Source organism: Gymnoscopelus braueri (genome assembly GCF_963280865.1).
Source record: "Gymnoscopelus braueri genome assembly, chromosome: 8".
Lineage (NCBI taxonomy): Eukaryota > Metazoa > Chordata > Actinopteri > Myctophiformes > Myctophidae > Gymnoscopelus > Gymnoscopelus braueri.
The window spans coordinates 15,958,173-15,965,531 of NC_137609.1; positions in this window are offsets into that span (position 1 = coordinate 15,958,173).

The window sequence follows — 7,359 nt, forward strand, 5'->3', positions numbered from 1 at the left end:
TATAATTGCAAGAACTATCCTGGATTAACTCTTATTTTGATTTGATTAGATTGTATCTTTATTTATCTTGGACAAATAAAACATTGTACAGAAGACTCCATACTCCATACATCATCAGCACAATAACAGAGCACAATCATTTTTGTTCAAGAAGTGGCAGAGAGAAGCAAAAGCTTATTTTTATGGCCCCCTTCTTACCTTCTCATAAAACAACAGTATTTTATATTACTAAAATGACCCTAACATTTGGTACATACATGTAAATCAATGATAATAAAATTAATTAAATAAAGAAAAATACATAATATAAAGCAAAGCTTCATAGTCAATATAAAATCAACTGTCCAACTGTACATCATTTTTAATGAGTGACTGCTTATAGGAGCGCTTGAACTGTTTAAATATTATTGAAAACTTTAATATTTTTATCAAGATAATTCCAGAGAGTTATAGCCTATACCCCATCTTGAAATGCACATTATTTTCAGTGTTGTATGTTGTAACAGACCACAGCATAATTGGCTTATCCTAAGGTTTAATGCATTGCATGCGTTTTGATGGAAGAAGTGGATAACAGTTATTGATAAGTTTGATGAACATGAAAACTGTCCCACATCTTTCTCAATCATCATATTTTGGTCTAGTGCCCGTGGTGTAACAGAGTGGTTCACTACCTCAGCCTGATGGCCTGAAACTCTAATATCTCCCCCGAGCAATAGGGATATCTCATTGGCTTAGCGGCTAAAATGTTGGATTTCCACACGTCAGACTCAGGTTCGAATCCCGGGCGTTACAATGGTGCCGTGACCCGGATCGGGTTTCCCCGTGGGAGGAGGTCAAAAGGGGGGTGAGTGTAACAGAGTGGTTCACTACCTCAGCCTGATTGTGTCAAAGACTAATATCTCCCCCATGCGATAGGGACATACCTTTGGCATAGTGGTTAAGATGTTGGCTTTCCACGCGGGAGACCAGGGTTCGAATTCCGGGCATTACACCTGATATATCAGTTTGTTCAATATGCCATCAGCCATATGGCTAATTGACTTTTGTGACGACATAGGAATCAACAATTCAGCCAATATGTCTAGATTTTTTTATTGAATAAAGTTCAGTTTATGTGTGTATTTTATATTTAGCCTACTTGTTTGCTTGTTCATTGTAAAATTAAAGGTGAAGGTTCTTTTCATATTATGAAGATTCATGTTTAATAAAAAAATCTATTCTATTTCTATCTGAAAGTTGTTTGTGAAGCGACCTGATAAAGTGGTTGGGGCAATTGTTTGCTTATAGATGAAATGTTCTCAATAGAAACTTTAGTTTTTGCTGAAGATTTAACACTTTTTCTTTTTATAGGCCCAGCCTACTCTGGGAAAAATGTCCCCCCCCCCCCAAAACAAATATTAAATTGAAAAATTATAATAATATTTTATTTTTGTGACACGTAGATCTGCTATTTTCAAATAGCCATTGTATATAGGGTTTAAGTGGATACAATGATTTTGAGGCTATATTAACTAATCTTGCTGGGGACCCCCTGGAACACCCTCAACCCTGGGTCCTCGGACCCCACTTTGAGAACCACTGATAGTATATTGTTTAGAGACAGATATGCAGCTTTAATGTGTATACTTAGTAATCCATGTTTCTTAATAGCACTTCATTTTTCTCTTTGCACTAAACATATGTGATACACTAGATCTTTTGTTGACTATAGGGTCTTACTCTGATTGCTCTGGAATGGATAATAGCATCTGCCAAATGCCTAATTGTAAATTGTACTTATTTGTGAAACATTTCTTTGTGAATCTATTATTAGGCCTGTGTGATTTCTCTAAAAACTCAGACAAATGGCCGTTTATTAAGCTTAAATATAGGCCTGTGTGTGATTTTATTTTGAAGGCAAAACGTTAATTCCGGAAGTAAAGATGTTGGGGAGGATGCTTATGTTTACTCTCCAACAGGGACAGCAGTTGCTAACAGCGAAACAAACAACTTGCCATTCAAAAGCTGGGGGAGGACCTGCAGTGCAGCTGGGCATGCTGGGACATGTAGTTATATCACAGGTTCCAAAATAGAATGAGTGATCCGAGTGATCCTCTACTGCAGAGGTCTTCAACAGGGGGTTCGGAACCCCTAAGGGGTCCTCAGAGTACCTACAGGGGGTCCACCATATCTTTGTGTGATGGGGGAACATTTAATAGCCGAAAATAGTTTAATATATAATATTTTCAGAGAGTTGGTGTAGAGGGGGAAAAGCGACAGACCAAGTACAGAGCAAACAGTCAAGTTGACTAATATTGAGGGGTTAACACACAATTTTATACAATATGTAGTGGGGGGGGGGGGGGGGTCCATGCTTTGTCTCTCTCTCAGCTATTAAAGGGTCCTTGGCCTGAAAAAACGTTGAAGACCCCTGCTCTACTGACTGTTATGAGAGACCATTTAGGCCATGACATTGTGACATTTAAGGGCATTTTTGTGACAAGCGCACGCTGTATTTAATTAGCAAAATGACTATAGCTAAATTGTCTCCTGCCAACATATCAAATTAACGCTTTAACTCTAATTGACCATAGTGGCATCCCACAAATATTTAGACACCACAAATAGGAGTTAATAGGGGCTAACAGCTGGGTAATTGAGACCCCATCTGTGTGTGTGTGTGTGTGTGTGTGTGTGTGTGTGTGTGTGTGTGTGTGTGTGTGTGTGTGTGTGTGTGTGTGTGTGTGGGGGGGGGGGTCTCCAGGGGCATCGACTTAAAGAACCCATGGAAGGGGTTCTTTTAATTTCAATTAAAAAAAGAAATTGTGAAGGGGAGACCATTGTTCAGCTTCACCCAGTTGATGGCTGCTCAGTTAGATGGTCGGAGGGGATCAGTTAGGGGGGTGTTGGTGTCTAGTTCAGGGACAATTCAACACGTAGACATGGCGGGGCCGGGAGGCGAACCGATGACCTTCTGACTACCAGATAGCCTCTCTACCCACTAGGCCAAAGGGGACTTTAACCATTTTCATCTATTAAAATACCAAAGGTATTGTTGCACGCTTTCACCAGGCTCACTTAGAATCCCTCCAAAACGGCAACCTTCTGATTATACCAGATGATGGCCTAGGCCCTAGTCTCTACCCACTCAGCTAGGGAAGGCCCCATCGCCCAATACCTGTTCATTCAGTGAGTCTGTGTTGAATTGTCTATGCTATTGTCTACTCTTAGTCTCTCACTCTGTCCTAAGTTATAGGAACAGCAGTATAAGGAAGGAAACCGCCCTTATATTCGCAGTACGTTCATATCTCTGAATCATCATTGCTGCCAGTCTAGACGGTCACAGGTTCATGCTGTGATTATAGCAGGGCATGTACTGGCAGTAGTCTGCAGTCCTGATCTGAGTTTCCGTGTACTAAACGGACGGCCCCTGCACCTGGGTTCTACCAAACCCAGTGGTTCTACGATTAAACGGCAACGAGGGACAGAGATAGCATCAGCAGAGCCATAATCACTGGAGCTGTGTATATGGACCGCCTCTGGACTGGATCAACTTGTCCACCATCAGTGCAGGGCTGTAATTGTTAAAGCGCCATGGTCCTGATGTATTCTTTCTTCTTGACCTGCTCTATGGAGTCACAGGTGTACAAGCCAGCATCTGATTCTGAGTCTTAACTTGACTAGGGTCCTCATATAACGTAGTTTCAGCTTTCTGAATGTAGCCATTTTCAGTGCCGATGAACATGACAGGGTATCGCTCTCCATCTAGTGCCAACACACTATCCACTACAATCCGAGTCAACTTTTTCACCACCAGCGGGCCTCCGGTGAGCAACCACGCACTGTCAGAGATGACACTCTCATTCCAGTTGTGATGTTTCAGCAGGAACACATCCTGGACAAGGTAGGGCAGGCTGGCCTCAGGGAGTGAGCAGTCCAGACTTTTATTTATTCTGCAGTGTACTCCAACCTGAGTGGCCTCCCATACAGTATCTCCCTTGCAGCAATTTCCATTAACTCCTATTACATCACACCACCGATCAACAATAGTAAATGTATTAACTCAAATAAATCTATTCACTCAGAAGCCCTTCTTTCTTTTCAAGCTGAGAAGTCTGCGATGACATCAGAGGTCAAGAGCAGCCTATTTGTAATTTTGTTAAAAATGTTTAACTGCTGTTGCAAATCCAGAATTTGCATAAGAACAGTAGTCTGTTTGGGTATCGTCCTCAATTATGCCATGTGACTGGACGATGTTTTCGTAATTAATGCATACTGATTTGGCTGAATGTGAATGTAATGCACATTGTAAAGCGCCTTGGATAAAGGTGCTATATAAATACACCATTTACCATTTGGTGGTGATCTGGACAAAAAAAAGGACCTCTTCAGCCTCCAGCAGTTAACGTTGACTCCGCCTAGTTTTAATGTTAAGGCTCTGGTGTGCACGCCTGCACAGATAAGGTTTAATTCACGACACACACACAAACACAGGCACCGAGGCATGAGGTACGGGATGGGAAAAAAGAGAGAGAGAGTTTACTTGACTGCCGCTGCCGGGAGGATGTGTGTGCCCCCCGTGTTTTAGTAAGGTAAAACTTCAGCATTTGCCCCAGACAATTTGATTGGTTACCGATACGTAAGCCTGGTGTGCACAAGAACATTGCCATTGATCAGTCCATTGGTTTGTGAGATCAGCATCGGATAGACGCACAGATACACAGACTTTTATAGACAGCTTAGTGTCTTTCAGGCCTCAACAGACCACAGCATAAAAACGAAAACACTGTATAAATTATATAAATGATGAGAACTTGTCTAAATATGATTATCTCTAAAATACTTCATTCACTTTTAGGAATTTAATTACACTATCAACTAGAGGACAAAAAGCATGCTGAATAGAAGACATGGAAAGGTCTTTAATCTCTTCCGCATGACCCATATGAAATACTGAGAACACCACTGTTGGCAGGGCTCAGCTCTCACCTTAAAACTATTCCCCCCTTCCAGTGCACACAAAATAAATCTGTTCAAATGGTCTTTCACAGATTCATGGAATCAGCCAGCTGGAATTGCCAGACCAAGAAAGTGACATATCTGCCCTTTCCTTATTTACATGGACTTTCTTGAAACTACAGTTATGCACAGAGCCTATTACTGACTCTCTGTAGCTTTCAAAGATTGTGGAAAAGATAGTCTGGTTTGAAATGTGACAACTGAAGGCGATATAAAGCCGAGATCTTTTCTCAATGGACATGATTCAGGCACATTTGCATATACAGGCTTTTCAATGAATGTTTGAGATGATTTATTCCTATTTTGACACTTCTGTAACCTTCTTTCACTTAACACCTTGCATTGAAAATGTTGTATATGGGAGTTTTTTTTTGTTGTATAATTCAGTATCTTGAAGTATACAAATATTGACAGGCCCAAAACAATTCAGTACAAACAAGTATCTTTTGTTCATGATGACATGAGCAACATGACATGACGTATTCATATTGTTGCTACCCTGAGGTTGTGTTGCTCATTTTATGCTTGTATGTTTTTAATCTTCTCTGTGCTGTGTTAGGTTAGCGGATGTATCTCTCTGTTGTGTCACTTTTTTGTTTAACTAAACCACTTCAGCCAAGACCCACTGTGATTGGCCAGTAGTTGCTGTGATTGGCATGTTCCTTATGTCCAACTTATTTGCGTTTTTGCAACTATGCCCTGCCTAACCCTAACCTTAACCTCAGAAAAACTATGCCTAACTTTAAAGGACGACTTCACCCATTTTCAACCTATCTTCATATAAATGGTCCTCACTAATGCTCATGATGAAATGGTACAATCTTTTTCTACTCACTCTCTCATAGGAGGCCTGTGGACACTTCAGAAACCCGTCTACCAGTGACATCATCGTTTTTTTTTTCCAAACAAGATTTCAATTTTTTTATTTCGATTTGTATTAACGCCAGAACAGTGGCTTCCATTATAGCATACTAACTTTCCAGAAATAGAAAGCCTGCAGTTTCTATTACTGTAGCTTGGATTCCCCATCGATGACGTCACTGGTAGACGGGTTTCTGAACTGTCTACAGCCCTCCTCTGAGACACAGACCAAGTAGATTTTTTTATTTACCATTTTATAATGAGTATTAGTGAGGACCAGGGTTAGTGAGGGGGGTTGGTCATTGCCCAACTGGTTTAGTAAAAAACAATAATGTAGCAGCAGGTGTGCTTGGCTTATGAGTGGACGATTGAGAGTGTAGGTGGTTCCAGGCAGCTGATAGTTCCAGCCTTCCAGCTGGGTGTTTAAAGGGCTGGCTTTCCTCTGCTGCTGTGGGCTTTCCTCTCCCCACTCCCAGACAGACTGCCAACTGTCACTCTTTGTGAAATGTTTGATTAAAGTGTTCACTGAATTTAAAAGCCTTTGTTGGTACAGTAGGGGTGAGTAACCCGTTTTATCTCCTGGTTTTTTTTATTAGGCTTTAGGTTTAGTGATTTGTCTCTTTGGTTTCCTGTTTGGTTTCTTTTGTTTATTGTTTTGACTGTTAGCCCACCCTGGAGCAGCTACAGGATTTTAATAAAACCCATGAAAAGGCCTGAAAACAGTTTGTGGCTGGTGGTTTTTGAGAGCCGGGAAGAGGGAAGTCCCACTTAATCATGTTGTGCCATATTGCCCCAGGCCAGGTCGTTACAATATTCAATAAAAAGAGATCACATTCTGTAGCTCATTTTCAGATGTTTAAACTGTCATGTGTATTACATTACAATTGCTTTTTTGTGGCATGGCTCTGAAACGAGTCAACAGGACTCATACTGAACCTTGCCCACATTTTTAGTCATATGTCATAGATAGACAGTAGATACGTCACAGATGACTGATGTCACAGGCTGGTCACATGAAGGCTGAGATCCACATTGAAGCCACATCATTTCCAATTTATTTTGTTTGTGTTTGGCATTCCCTATATTGCTGTCAAAAAGAAATAGACGTACAATAGAAAAAACAAACAAACTGAAAGTTGTTACAGCACATATGCATATCATCATCAAGCAATTTTCCAGGAAACCTAGGAAAAATATACTATTTTTAAGTATAATATTAAGTGTGGTGAAAAATGAATTATGTATGATACAGTCTTTAGATATTCAAACTGAGAAATCCTTCTGTTGGTGTCCAGACAATTTCCCATGGGAAGTTACATAACCAGTCTGCAAGTTTCAAGAAAATGCTACCAGAACAGAAAATCTTTTTGATCTTCATACAACAGTGTGCCTTGAATCCATATTTGTCTACATTCTTGCCAGAGTGTGACCTTTATACACTCTGGGAGTGTATAAATGGAACCAAATGGACCATATTACAGGTCCATTTGGTTCCAT